The sequence below is a fragment of the Alligator sinensis genome, unplaced genomic scaffold, assembly GCF_000455745.1.
Source record: "Alligator sinensis unplaced genomic scaffold, ASM45574v1 scaffold892_1, whole genome shotgun sequence".
In the NCBI taxonomy this organism is placed as follows: domain Eukaryota; kingdom Metazoa; phylum Chordata; order Crocodylia; family Alligatoridae; genus Alligator; species Alligator sinensis.
This window is the reverse complement of record NW_005843161.1, coordinates 73,384-89,004: the sequence shown is the minus strand read 5'-3', so window position 1 is coordinate 89,004 and position 15,621 is coordinate 73,384. Positions and strand designations below refer to the sequence as shown.

Sequence of the window (15,621 nt, the reverse complement as noted above, 5' to 3'; positions counted from 1 at the left end):
CTGAACATCAGGACAATATCCTATGCTGGGTGTGCCACCCAAGTGTTTTTCTTTGACTTCTTGGCGGCAGCAGATTTTGCCCTTCTGACCGTCATGGCATATGACCGCTATGTTGCCATCTGCAAGCCTTTGCACTATGAGATGGTCATGAACAGAAGAGCATGTGTCCAAATGGCATCCAGTGCCTGGGTGGCAGGTATACTCAACTCTGTCATGCACACTGGGAACATGTTTGCATTCACCTTCTGTGGAGGCAATGTGGTGGATTTGTTCTTCTGTGAAATTCCCCAGCTGCTCAAGCTCTCCTGCTTAGACACATATATAAGGGAACTTTATATGATATTCCTTACTTTGTTTTTATTTCTTTGTTGTTTTATTCTCATTGTTACATCCTACATTGAGATCTTCAGTGCTGTGCTGAGAATACCCTCAGAGCAGGGACGGCATAAAGCCTTCTCTACCTGCCTCCCTCACCTCACTGTAGTTTCCTTGTTCATCTGTACAGGCATGTTTGCCTACTTTAAACCTACCTCCCGCTCTCCATCAGGACTGGATCTTATAATGGCTGGCATGTACACAGTACTGCCTCCCATGATGAATCCCATAATCTACAGCATGAGGAACAAGGAGATTCTTGCTGCTATGAGGAAGCTGGCTCACTGTTGGTTCTTCACTGTCCATCAGGTGCCCATCATTTTCAAATGAACTTACTGTTACTTTCTGCTTCTTGGCCAATGTCTGATATTTCTTTAAGAGCACAACACCTTTAAAGGACCTTTCATTCCTTTGAGAACTGTTCCGTGACAACCAGAAAATGAACAATGAGTCCTTCTTTTCCTCATGCATGCCAGGAAGAGTTTTTAAAGGATCACAGAAGACAAATGGAGGCTTAGAGGGAGTCCTAGAAATGTCTCAGGGCCTAGCTTCCATTTTTTTTTAAAGGAGGTTTAGGCCTGTAAATGCTAGGCATACTGACTAAAATGGCTGGTATGTAAACTGTTTAACCTTCATATGTTCCCATGGGGTAATTTCCTACCCCACATGCATATTTTGTGCAGTATCTTAAAGGTAATTAGTTCTATTTTTTTTTCTTTTTAGGACATTGTCACTGGCACTACAGCACTCAATATCCCCAAAGAACATCCAGCTTACATGAATGGTTTGTTCTCTGTGGATGAAAAACTGCCCAGGGTAGCATGTTACCCCAGGTGTGAATGTATTTTTCCATATAGGGTAACAACTTACTCCAAGCCCATGTTAATGTGTTGGGGTAACTTGTTACCCCAAGTCAATTTCTTTATAAATGACAGGTCTAGACCTGTTTGACCACTTTGGGTGGCTGCATCTGAAAGGTCAGCATTCATTTACACCTCATTCATGTCCACTTCAGGTATTCATAGTAACTAATGGATGGCCATCCTCCACTCTGCTTTTACAGAAGATGTGGTAATCCCTTTTGCTAACACTTTGTTTGCACACTGCAAGGTCATCCATGCCCTTTGCCAAAACAAATAAATAAAAGAAAGCCTGTGTCACACCTAAACCCATCTCTGCTCTCTTTTCTCATGGCAAAATTCCACCTCACCTGCCCCTTTCATAACATGCAAGATACTTTGCCCTGCCTTTGTTGGAAGTGAGGAAAAGGACCAAAGGGACAGCAGAGAAGAAATAGAACAACATCATACTGCAATACAGCGTACAGTATGCAGTCCCCTTCAACGGTAAGGGCTTGACATCCCAATTCCCCTTTTACTGGCTCTCAATAAAGCCCTGCATGTGTGGTTTCCAAATAGCATCCACCCACATTTGGCTTGCCTGAAAAAGGTGGATGCTGATCTCTGGCTTCTGTGCCCATGAGGTGAGGTTGCTACCTGTGCTGCCATAGGGCAGGGTGGAATTCCTTCTGTGACAGCGTAGGTAGACAGACTTCCCTTTGATTGTTATGCGTCTTATGCAATCTTATGCATTCAGCAGTAATATTTTTTCTTCTTTTTTATGAAGTCCAGGATGAGAAGGTAGTACATATTCAGTGCTGAAGCCTGTCTTGCACAGACAACTGGGGATGACAGCAACACATCCACAGATGAAATCTTCTCCCAAGGCAGTGAGGATGCTGACTTCATTCCAGACATGGGAGATTGTTCAGAGCAAGAAGACCATCTTTCTATGGAAGCTTCACACAGGTCAGATGAGGAGGAGTTGGTGCCACAAACAGAAGTGATGCCAACACTTCCAGTGGGAAAGGAAAGAGGACTAGCTCGGGGCTACCATGGAAGATTGAGGAGAGCTACAGCAAGACATGGAGCAGAACCATTGCTACCACACCCAGAAAACACTGAAGATGATGACACCTTTAGAGGAAGAAATGGAAGAATGTGGGGAAAAAAGTCCAAAGCTAATATGTCATCAGAGAACAGGACAAAGACAGTCCATGAAAGTGCTGGGCCAACAAGAGAAAGTAATAAAGGCTCAGTGGTGGAAATGTTCCATCTGCTTCTCTCACAGGATATCCTGACTGTTATCATAAGAGGGACAAACAGAGGAAACACAAAGATTCAGGGGGTGGAATGATAGCCATCCTGAAAACAGAAAGGAGTGGAAAAAACTGGATGAAACAGAGCTGAAAGCCTACATTGGCCTCCTACTGCTGAATGGTCTATACCATGGCAGTCACGAGGTACTGGAGGAGTTGTATGAGCAATGCATTGGGTGTCCTTGCTTCTGTACCACCATGAGTTTAAAATGATTCTGTCAAATCACTAATTACCTGAGATTTGACAACAAACTGACATGTGAGGAAAGGATAGCTGTGGACAAGCTTGCTGAGTTCAGAGATATTTGGATACAATTTGTGGAGCATCTCAGGAAATGGTATATACCTGATGGTTGATGAGCTACTCATTGCATTCAAGGGTCGCTGTCTCTTCAGGCAAGATATGCCCAGCAAGCCTGCCAAATATGGCTAGAAAATTTAGCAGTGTTGTGATGTGGCAACATTATTCCTCCTGTCTGGAGACATCTACCTGGACACGCAACCAGAAGCTCCATGCCAAAGTAACATTAGTACCCAGGTTGTTGAATAACTGATTCATCCCTGGTACAAGATGGGAAGTAATACTGTGGTTGACAGTTTCTTCACAAGTAATGACCTGGCAGAAAGACTACTACAGCAGGACTTGACCTATGTGGGTACGATTCAAGAAAAAAAAGCAAAAAACAAAAAATATTTTCACTCAGTTTTGCTTTTGTTGGGGAACTCACCCTAGTTTTCCATGTTCCAAAGAATTCCAAAGTTGTGCTGTTGCTGTCAAGCTTGCACCGTGACCTGTCAGTGGGTGGAGAGGAAAGAAAGCTGGACATTATCCATGACTACAATAAAAACAAGGGTGGGGTGGATAACCTTGACCACTTAGTCAGTATAATCACCTACCAATGGAAAATCAACAGGTTGCCAATTACATTATTTTTCTATATGCTGAATGTGGCTGCCATTGCCAGCCTCATCATTTGGCTAGCCCACAGTGCAAACTGGAAGCAAAGATCACATTTAAGAAGACACTGTTTTATTTGGGGGGGGTTTCAGGAGCTTCAAGAACAGTTGATTGATGGACAAATAAAACAAAGAATGATGGATATACATAATCTGTTTAAGTCCGTCAAGTCTGGTATGACTGCCCTAAATTACAAATTGCCACAACCCACCCCGGTAGAACCTTCTGCAAGCATAAGTGGACATTGTGCTTCTTGTCCAAGGACAGATGACTGCAAAACCAGGAAACAATGCAAAGATTGTAAGAGATTTGCTTGTGTGCACCACATTACATGGCTGCTGCTTTGTGAGGAATGCATTATTTAGTTAAAACAGTTAGTAAATGTTTTTGGAGGTAATTGTTAGTTTGAAAACAGTGAACTTTAGACTTAGAAAATCGTTCATTTACTTTTTGAAACTCTAAAAAAAGTTTGAATTTAGTTCATAGTTCTAGTTAAATAATATTTTGGGTTCAAATCATCATAAATACTCTTTCAAACAATCTGTATGTTTAATAAATAGTTTTTGGTACATTTATATTGTTGTCACTGTTTCCCTTTTGTTCATGTGGGCAGGATAACAAGTTACCCCATGAGAGTAACAATGTTGAATTGTGGGGTAACAAGTTACCCCATGAGAACAACAATGGTTATGGTTTCATGAGAATGGATGAGGGATAAGACACACATAGGTAAGGCAAGAAACCTTTTTCATCATAGAATTGGTATTTGCTATTTGCCAAAGCCTGTAATATCTGATATTTGAGGCACTGTTTCAGCTGATTTAAGGGGGAACAGCCTTCCCTCATCTGTCTGCACTTCCTTAATGTTCCCTTTCTGCATTTAGCCTATTTCCAGATGTTAGCAACTCCTTACATCTGATTCCAGCACCTTGAAACTGAGGTGGTCCAGGCACTTTTGAGTGGCCAAATAACATAGCATTGCCAATGATAAGGTGGGCTAGAAGGATTAAGTGACAGCACCATGTCTTAGGCACTTTTCTGATAGCCTCTGAATCCTCCATGTATAGTTTAGAGTACACACTAGTTAGCTTTGTGCAAGTAAAATGTTCAGGCAAGGAGTTTTCATAAATATGCCTCTAAACTGTTCAAGGTCAAGGTCAAATGTTTTCCAATACCCAGAAGAAATTCTGGCTAGCTGTAACTGCATGCCAGAGGCTTGACCTCCATCATTGAAGTTATTGGTTTGAAAATGCCTGAGCTGGGTACAAGCCTGTTATTTTTTAGGTTAAAACACCCCCCCTCCCATGTTTTAACCATTGCTGATAAATCCATGAGTACTTTCTGTCTTCAGCCATATGTGATGAGCCAAAGTCATCTAGGGTATAAGAGAATTTATATCAATGCTGCAACACCATTTGAGTCCAGTGAATTTTAATCTCCCCCTATGAAGCATGTCTCCAACTGAACTGCGCTTCATGGTCTCTGCAATGATAATAACATCCAGTGGAACTAAATAAAAGGAAGACCTGTTCCTGCTTAGCTGATCCACTGATCATCATTTTGAAGGGCTAAATCAATACAAAATACAGATCAGTTGCAGAACATTGCCAGTATTAGGGGAATACCTAAGCATCCATTACTTTAAATGAAATTTTACCCCTACATCTCTGATGAAACTTGAGAAATCTAAATTGAAACCACCTTGGTTAAAGCCAACTAACCATCTTACATGTCTGTTGAGCCAAAAGGCCAGGAGTGAGTAGAACAGGGGTGGGGAAAATACAGACCACAGACAAGATCTAGCTCACCAAAGGATTTTGTCCGGCCCACAGTGGGTCCCTCAGCCCTGCTCAGGCCACATGTGGGGGGCAGGCAGGCCATGGCACATGCAGCTGGTCCCACCACCCCCAAGTGTGCAGTGGGGCCTGGGCAGCACAGTGGCTGAATTTGCTTCCTAGAAGCCCCCACAGCAACGCTTTCTTCCAGCTGCTGCTGCCAATCTCCCCCACTGCTTTTTGACCTGGCCACACAGCCTAGGCCCTGCAGCCCATAGACCTCAAATCCACTGCCAAGAGCCCCAGAAGGAGTGGACAGGAGGGTCTCCATGGAGACCAGCCTGGGACCCATGCAGGCAGGGCATGTAGCTAGGAAGATGGGATAGAGCTGTGAGCAGGCAGGGAGCAGCATTCAGGAGCAGGATGGGTGACCAGATCAAGGGCCAAGGCTGGAATCAGTTTTGGGATAGTGGGGTGGTGACAGTGTGGAGCTAGTCCTGGGGGCAGGGGAGTGCAAGCAGTGGATTGTGGCTCTGCCCTGGGCCCCAGCCCCATGCAGTCACTGCCCTGAAATCCCAATCCCAGCCCTGGCCTCAGACCTGCCTGCCTGTCCTGCTCCTAGATGCTGCCTTCTCCCATCCACCCAGCTGAGCATGTCCTGCCTTCACAGGCCTGGCCCAGTCTCCCTGGACACCCCAGGATTGATTAGCAGTAACAGTACAATATTGGTCCCTGAGGCAGAGCCACTTAGGGAGTTTTGGTTAGTTGTCTTGGTAGGATGCGGTGCTGACCCAGCCCACAGCTGATCACTCAAACTCCCTCAGTGACTTTCCATCCCAAATAATTGCCCACTTCTGGAATACAATGACCACTCCTACCCCAAATCTTCATATATTTTGTTGCTACCCTAACTAGTTATATCTGGGATATGATTCCCTTTGTGTCAGCACCTTTGTCACCTCATCTGCCAACCCCTGACTCACATCAGTGAATAGTGAGTCAGGAAACTCATCCCACTAAAGGAAATATTGCTAATCATGAAAGTACCATGTTAGTAGTTTGAGTGAAAGTTGCACTGTTTAGCCTCTATTTAATCTGGCCACCAAAAACAATGCAAATGCCCCATTCTACCTCTTGTTCTCACGTGGCCTAATACCTTTCTCTGGAACAAGCCTCATTTACCTCTACAGGACCCATCACGAGCTAAGATGCTACCCCATATGAGTGACAGTGACAGCATCATAGTCCCAATAACATTGGCAAAAAAAGGCTAAATGCTTCAGTAGCTTTTCTGGCATTACCCCATCATTGGGATAAAGTGAGTCCCTGCAGGCCAATGAGCCCAAAATGCCAGCTGAATAATTCAAAGGGAGCATCCTCCACGTTCTGTTGCTTGCTAGAGCATGAATACTGAGTATTGTTCATAAGAATGGAATGCAATTTTGGCTATAGTTAAGGTTGGGGAGCCCTTCTTTTAAGAGTTCTAAAATCTTAATGCACCTGCTGGAGGTCCAGGGTAGGTTCAGGAAACCAAATCAGAGGTCTTTTCAGCAAGTTTGACAAGTTATAGCTCCTCAAACAGAGAATATTTCTCAATGGTGATAGATTCTACCACTTTAATTGCCACTGACCCAGTCCTCAAGCCATGGCCTTGATCAGGGCCCATATGGTCTTAGTCACTCAGCCTTTATCCCAGACAGTGAATGAAACTCCTCCAGTTTTAGGAAAGTAACACTTACTTAGGTTGCAGGTGACCTACTAAAACAGGGAAAACCTTCAAAAGAGGGACTAATGTTATTAACAGATATTGCTTTCTTTACTATTCATTTCATCCAGGAAAAGAACACACACCAAATGCAAATGCTACCTTAGCCTTGATGAAGGGGTTTTTTTAAACCCCAAAGCTTGCTAAGATATATTTATCCAACTATACATTTTGTCTAATAAAAGATCTTGGCCAGCCCACTTGTTTGTGGGCCAACCACCCAACCCACTTTTTATCCTGCTATGCCTTGATGGAAAACTGGTTCAGATATTACTCAGGTGGGAGGCTGCCCCTTTAGGCCCCTGATGTCTAGGTGTGACACCCATTCCACAGCTCCAGCGTACCTTCCCTACACTGTGGCTCATGCCTTGCAGATTGCATCCTTAACCCCCCTCCAGCTCTGGTCCCCTTTCTGGGACCCTTGGCTCCCCCTTAGGCCCTGGCCCCGCCTTCAACCCAGTTAGAATCCTGAGCCTCTTGCTATGGGCATTCCCCACAGTGGGTCCCTGGCCCTTCAACCCCACTTTTGGGTCCTGGCCCCAGCATGGACCAGTCAAGGGTACTGTTAGACCCTGACTCCATGCAGCACCCAATAACTAGGGAGATAATGATCCAATTGCTCATCAATTCTGTTACTCATTAGCCAGAGCAAGCAGGGAGCAAACACTAGCACACATTTCTCACACCAGCTTTATTCAAAATGGAGACAGCTTTGGGCACAGACACACAGCCCATGAGCCAGGGGACCTGCACTGACCGTTAGTTCTTTTCACATTTTATACATCTTGGTTCATGCTTATTAACATTTACTCCACCCTAGCTCCTCCTTTGTTCCATGCATATCTCCTCCTATCTCAAGCTTCGCCTCTGTTTACCTCATTAGCATGGAAGTTCCTATGCATTTAATTCATTTACATGCCTCTCTGCTAAAAGCGCATGCTTAAGACTTTGATCTCTGCTTCCTCCCGTCACTTCCTGGTTCTTTCTGGTTTCTTGCTGACTCCTTCTTCATCTCTAAGGTCTTGCTTCTGCTTTATCTCCTGATGATAGCTGGTGGGCTGCATCTTGTTCTCCTTACACAGTGAGCTATATATATTTACAACACTACTCCATTGTTAGAAAACTGCAAGAGATGCATTTGCAATGTTATTTTTAATACATCATTTTGCCTTGTGGTCAGTAGATTTGCTGAACCCACAGAAAAAAAAAGCCTTTATTCAGCTGCAAATCCAGTGCTCCCCAAGATCCAAATACAGTCACCCTAACAGGTACATCAGGTCAGATCTGTGCCGCTTGCCTGTTCTCACCTTCACAACTCCACTGCAGCCAGTAAGCCTCAGATCTCTCAAAGATCTTACAGGTCTGAGCTTTCCCCAACCAGGACTGTGAATGTATGTGGTGGCTGGAGGTTATCAGGTGCCCCCTACCTGCCTTTCAACAGGGAGATTAGCTGCCCTGGCATTTCCTGGGGCTTCCATGCCACTGGAAGTCCCACCAGGCCTCCCTACCCTGGCAGGGTGCAGTTTTAGGTCATGCCCAGGACCTGGGGCCTCCTCCTTTCTGATAGTCCCAGCCCATACCTCCAAGTCTGTCCTGGAATGGGAGCTCATCAGGGACATGTTCTTCCTCTGCCGGCTGGTGATAAACTAAACTGCCACCTCCACCTCTGAGACTGAGGCATTAAATGGTTTGGAAAACAACTTAAAAAAGGAAATAGGTGTGGAGTGAGGAGGGTGGCATTCACTCCATCTGCATGTGGATGTTGGGGAAGCCCAGCAGCAGGAGGTTCACCTTCAGGAACACCAGTTTCTCCACCAGGAGACAAGGAGGTGTGGTGGAGTGTCACAACATCACCAGCAATGATGAACACAGTCATGCTTGGAACACTGGTTGGTGGACAGGACAGGTGTTCCCAGGCAGCTGTGGCCAGATCCTGCCACACCTGGCTGTGGGTTGCCCAATAGGCCAAGGGGTCACAGTGCAGTGGCTCCACATCCTTGGTGAGATAGACACTGAGGCCTCTGCACTACCTGCCTGAAGGTGGGGTCTAGTGCCTGTGGACCCCAACATTGAAGCCATGCCCTTGGCCAACATTGGCAGCTGCTGTGGTGGAGGAAATTGGCTGTTACTTGGAGTGCTGGCACGGGAAAGTAGATCTCCCTCTTCCACATCCCCCTGCCTCTGCCCTTATGCCTCCTTGACTCTGTTCACCAGAACCCCCTTTCAGTGATCAAAGGTTTTGCTGCTGCAGATGCTCCCCTTCACCCTTGGGTCACACATGCCAGCCAACATGTGAAACAGTACTGGACCACAATGGATCCAGCCATTTCTTGATGCCCTCCTTCACCCACTTCACTAGTGGCTGCACCTCTGGGGACAGTGGCTTGCCCCATCCAGGAACACTGATCCCCTGGACTTCTCCCTTTGATTCTCAAAATCCTTCAGGTCTCAAGATCTTCCAACCCTGCCTCTTGGGGAGGAGGGCAGAGAAGGTAGGCAGCTTGTGGTCGATGCTGCAGGGGGAAGCAGCATGGCATGAGGCTCAGTCTTGGGATAGTATCTTTAAATAAATAAAAATGTGGCTGACAAGAGGGTGGGAGATGGGAGGGGAAGGAAAGCAGGGGAGATAGCAGGAAGCACCCCTGTCCCTCCTCATCCCATTCAGTGAACCCAGATACTGAGGTACCATGGCTGCACTCTGCCCTTGCCAGCACCACCAGCATGCCACAGTGTCCACCTGCAGCAAGGGGAGACCCTGCCCCCCATCCCTCTGCACCACTGCCTCAGCCTGAGCACTGTTGCTGCATGGCTTCAGCCCCTCACAGACATGAGGCTCAGACAGGACAGAGCTGCATCTCCCCAAACTCCTACAACTGTTGGAGTGGGCACCCAGGGCTCCCCATTCCTCACCCTGCCTGGAGCCCCACACTACTGGGCACCCACCTTAGACTTTCCTGGCACAGCCCCCTCCTCTCCCCTTCATGGCATGGCCCAGCCAAGCAAATGCATGGGTACCAATGTCCACAAGGTTCTGGCTGAGTGTGCAAGCCATAGTGCCAGGTGAGATGTGCAGCATCTGCCTCTTTCCCCAGCACAGCAGCAATGAAAGGCTCAAGAAATGAGCAGATGAGAACCTGATGGAATTTAACAGCAAAAAATGCAAGGTTCTCCACCTTGGGAGGAAAAATCTGTAGCATGCTTATAGGCATGGCAGTGCTACACCAGCTAGCACTTCAGATGAAAGGGACTTGGGGGTCATGATTGAACACAAGATGAACATGAGCCTTCAATGTGATGCTGCATCTTGTAAAGCAAGCAAAATGCTGGCTTACATTCATACGTTCTTCTCAAGCAAATCCTGGGACATCATTCTCCCATTGTACTAAGCCCTGGTGAGTACTGCATCCAGTTCTGAGCTCTACAATTCAAAAAGGACATGGAGAAACTTGAGAGAGTGCAGAGAACAGCCACATGCATGATAAGAGGTCAGGAAAACAGACCTTACGATGAGATGCTGAGAGCTATGAGACTTCAACCTGGAAAAGCGCAGGCTCAGGGGTGATCTGGAGGCAACCTATACATTTATCAGGGGTTCTCATAAGGATCTGGGGGAAGGTCTGTTCACCAGAGAGCCCCAAGGGATGACAAGATCAAACAGTCACAAACTCCTGGGTGACTGTTTCAGGCTGGACATAAGGAAGAACTTCTTTACTGTCCGAGCCCCCAAGTTTTGGAACAGCCTGCTGCTGGAGAAAGTTCAAGCACCTACCTTGAACGCCTTCAAGAGATATTTGCATGTCTATCTTTCTGGGATCCTATGACCCCTGCTGACTTCCTGCCCTTTGGGCATGGGGCTGAAGTCAATGATCTTCTGAGGTACCTTCCAGCCTAATATCTATGACAGGGGTAGGCAATGTTTTTTTTACTGGAATGCCAAAAAACCCACAATGCCTACCTTGGAAGGTGCCAGTGTGCCAGCATGCCAGAAAAACAGGTTTGTGGTAGCTGCTGATAGCCATGGAGCCCAAGCTGCTTGCAGTAGGGCTTCCATCCTCTCAGCCAGCTGCTGGCAGCACACCAGGCTTTATGGCTATAATCGATGCACCCACTGCAGCTGGGAGGCTGCAAAGAACTGCTGCCTCCCTGTCCTGGCCCTGGCTGTCTCCCAGCCCTAGGCTCTGGGAAGACAGCAGGTGCCGGCACTGCACCCAGTGGGGCCGGGGCTATGAGCAGCATGGAGCTGCGGCTGAGGCCCACTGGCAGCAAGCGGTTGGGGCTGTGGGGCCAGGGCCACCCAGCAGCATGAGGCCAGGGCCCAGGCCCAATGTGGGGCTGGGGCTGGGGCTGGGGCTGGGGCCCAGGCCCTGGCCCTGGCCCTGGCCCTGGCCTCATCCCAACAATGAGACTGCCCCAGCCCAGCAGCTGGGCTGAGAGGGAGTGGTGGTGGAGGTGCTGGCCAGGGCCGGGCCCAGTCCCGGGCCCAGGCCCAGGCTTGCTGGCAGCATGTGGCTGGGCCCACCGACAGCACCACAATAGGGCCAGGGCCCACACAGGTCCACAGGCCCAGGCCCTGGCCCCGGCCTCATCTTGGCACTGCCAGTGGGCGCAGCTCCAGCCTCATCCTGGCACTGCTGATGGCTCCAGACCAGCACTGGTGATAAGAAGTTCCAGCCAGGGCTGTGCCCACCAGCAGCGCCGGGATGCGGTTGGGACCCAGCCCACCAGCAGCATGTGGCTGGGGCTGTGGCTGGGGCTGGGGCTGGGGCCGGAGCTGTCTGCAGCACTGAGATGAGCCTGGGCCCCAGCCTCATCCCGGCCCTGCTGGCGGGGGAGGCCCCAGCCCCATCCTGGTGCTGCCAATGGCTCGGCCCAGCACCGGTGATAGAGGTTCCATCTGGGGCTGAGGCCACACCCACTGACAGCACTGGAATGGGGCCAGGGCTTCACCCACCGGCAGCACGTGGTTGGGGCCGGGGCCAGAGCCATCTGCAGTGCTGAGATGGGGCCAGGCCCCAGTCTCATCCTGATGCTGCCGACAGCCCCAGCCCAGGCCACATGCTGGCAGCATGTGGCTGGGCCCACCGCTAGTGCTGGAAAGGGGCCGGGGCCCATGCAGGTTCACAGGCCCAGGTCCCAGCATCATCCCTGCACTGCCAACAGCCCTGGTCTGGCTGAGGTGGACGGCAGTGGTGGTGCTGACCAGGCCTGCCAGCAGCACATGGTCAGGGCTGTCTGTAGCGCAGGAATGGGGCCAGGGCCTGTGCAGGTGCACAGCTCTGGCCCCATCCTGATGCTGCAGATAGCCCCAGCTCAGTGCCCGGAGTGGCAATGGTGCCAGCTGGGGCTGGGCCGCTGGCAGGACATGGCTGGGCCCGGGGACAGGGCCTGCGGCAGCAATGGGGCTGGCTGGGCCCAGGAATGGGGCCCACGGTGGTAATGGGGCTGGGCTGCTGGGAGCATGGGCCGAGCCCAGAGACGGTGGGCAGTGGAGATGGGGCTGGATGGGGCAGGGCCCGGGGATGGGGCCCGAGGTGGCGATGGGGCCAGGCTGCCGGCAGCACAGGCCAGGCCTGGGGACGGGGCCCACAGCAGCAATGGTGCCGGCTGGGGCCTGCTGGCCAGCAGCACAGGGCTGGGGCCCAGGCCATCAGGGTGCAGATGTGGCTGGGCCCAGGGCCTGGGGCAGGCCAGGCTAGGGTTGGGGCCAGGGGCTCTTAACTGGTCTGCGTGGTCAGTGTGTTCCAGAGCCTGGGTCCGTCAGTGGCAACTCTAGGCAATGCAGGGGTCGGCAGCAGCAGAAGGCTGTTCTCCAGCAGCCACGTGCTGCTCAAACTGGGCATGCCCCTTCCTGCCTCTTGGGATGGGAAGCAGCCATGTGCCAGTAAAAAGCATGCTGCATGCCATGTTGGGCATGCTTGCCATAGGTTGCCAACCCCTGGTCTATGAAACCTAGGAAATATATGAAATGATCCTGAGCAGAAGAGGAGAAGGAGGAGGCAGAGGAACCATGGTGGTTACCACAGCAATGCCTGAGTGGGTGGTCACTGTCCACCTCCTGCACCTGAGTCACAGCGGGGCCCCATTGTCACGGCCCACCCACCCCAAGGGGCTACTGTGATTGGGAGGGAGAAGCCTCTCTCCCCACAGTTTTGAGGGAGAGATGGGAAGGATTTGGAGGTGTGCTGGGTGAGCAGTCACTATCCCAACCCAGGTAGCAAAAGAAAGCATCTCACCTGCAGATGTAGAGGCAGATCTGATATTTAAAAAAAACAAAAAACCTGCCCAGATGGAGATGGGAGAACCCATTAAGAAAACATGTCTGGGAAAACCCAGACTATTACTGGGTTCCCCCATCAGTCACTCACCCTGCCTGGCAAACTCATCTGCCGTGCCTTGATGGGAGAAATTAGAAATGAAACACAGGCAAAATGAGTTCACGGTGATCTTTCTTCTACTCAGTAACATAATAACACAGCAGATTGCTTCTGCTGTTTCAAGCTACTTTGTAATAACATGTCCCACTTTTTTCCCCCTTTCCCAGTCAACATATACATTCAGCACCATACATCCTCTTGCCTGACTTGTGCCCCCTCACTTCCCTGAAGGGTGATACGCTGCATGGCCCCATGCCAAGAGAGAATCTGCTGCCCATTAAGGTAAATAAAGGCATAACCGCTGTGGCAGCTAAGATCACACTACCCACTCAGGGGAGATTCTGGGGACCCAAAAATAGGGCCCCATAGGTTATAAGGAGAGCCAGAGCGGGTGCTCTGGGCACAAATACTTGCTTCAAGACAGAGCAGAAGAAAGAGAGTAGGATGCGGGAAGATCAAAAGCACACTGATTCATTAGTTCCTGTCAGTTCCAGTTGGCTGGGCACAGGATGAGAGTTAGTTAAATGCTGCACCAGAAACAACCAGAAGGAGGAGAGAGAAACAGAAAAACAGACACAGGAGGAAGACCAGAGAGAGTCTTGGGAGGAAAAAAGGACAGAGACAATGCCCTGGGAGGGGTAAAAGGAGGAAAGTTGGAAATTCCCTCCTTTTGAGACTCAGAGGAGTCTCCATAATTACCACAATGGGGACACAAGAAGAAACAGACAGTGGGATCCAGCCGAGCAGTGGTAGTTTCAGCCTGGGAACCTGCACAAACAGAAAGCAACTAACCATGAGTGGCTGTGAGGCAGGACAGGGGACCTGGAAGAAACCAGGGACTCATGGTTCTGCCACCAGCCAAAACTTAACAATAAGAATAAGATAAGTCTAGAACAAGAATGGGAATAGGCAGTCAGTAGCACCTGGTGATAACCAGGTCATAAAAAAAAGACCCGCTGTGACCTTGAAGTAGCATGCTTCAAATCCAGACAGCTACATAAGAAAATAACCTGAGTTAATCGCTCTGCCTACACCCACCTTCCCCTCTTCGGCAATGATTGACTCATGTCTCTTCTCTGCTTCACAGACCTATGGTAACATTATGCCAGAAGAGCTGACCGTTTTTAACTTTTGCTGCACGCATTGGTTAAGGACCCACTCTTCAGGGCCCTTGCCTCTGGTACAGCAGGGCTAGTAGATAACACCCCCAAGACCACCCTGGGCTTCTCAGAAGTGCAAAACAAGCAAGGAAAGTTAAATAAATAAACTGTCACTTAGCTGTCCTTCAGATTTTCTTCCTGGGCTTAACCTTCTGGCCACCTCTTATCTTTCAGAGGCTTTGCAGAGCCTGCTGGTTTGTGCACACAAAGCAAACAAACAAGCAAACAAGCAGAAGCCTTCCTTTCTGCCCCTCCTGGGGCTGCTTAACCCCTGGTCACCCAGGGCTCCTGGAAGCCTTCTTCCTGCCAACTGCAGCTCCCTGAGGCTGCTTTCAGCATGTTTTATTCTTCTCTCTGCTGGGTGCAGCTTCATTTACCATACCTCTGTCTCAGTTCCCTTGCTGGGAGACCCTGCATCTGAGAACCTGGATCCAAAGCCTTTTTTGAGCCCATATATAGATCTATGGGGGGGCATAAAGAGGTGCTTCCAAGATGTGGGGCTGTTCAGACTCCCCTATGCCCATAGTAACAGGTCCCTGCACTGTTACAAGGTCATCTAGTCCAACCCCCTGCTCAAATCAGGCCCAGCCCGAACTAGATCACTCCAGTCCAGGCGCTGTCTAGTTTCATAGTTTCATAGTAGCTAGGGTCAGGAGGGACCTGAACAGATCATCTAGCCTGACCCCCTGCCACAGGCAGGAATGAATGCTGGGTTCACAAGACCCCAGACAGGTGATCATCCAACCTCCTCTTGAATATGCCCAAGCTAGGGGTGAGGGCCACTTTCCTGGGAAGTTGGTTCCAGATTTTGGCCACCCTAATTGTAAAATATTGCCTTCTGATCTCTAACCTAAACCTATTCTCCATCAGCTTATGACCATTGTTCCTCGTCACCCCAGGTGGTGCTGGGGAGAAAAGGGCTCTGCCTATTTGCCGTTGATCCCCCTGATGAGCTTGTAGGCAGCCACCAGGTCCCCCCTCAGCCTCCTCTTGCTGAGGCTGAATAGGTTCAGGTCCTTCAGTCTCTCCTCATAGGGCCTGTCCTGCTGCCCTCTC

At 49.5% G+C, this 15,621-nt stretch overlaps 1 protein-coding gene across 1 annotated transcript in view; it reads right to left on the bottom strand.

The window, feature by feature from the left end:
* The window catches only part of LOC112548399 (N-myc proto-oncogene protein-like), a 74,926-nt gene that overhangs the window by 51,669 nt on the left and 7,636 nt on the right, over window positions 1-15,621 (bottom strand).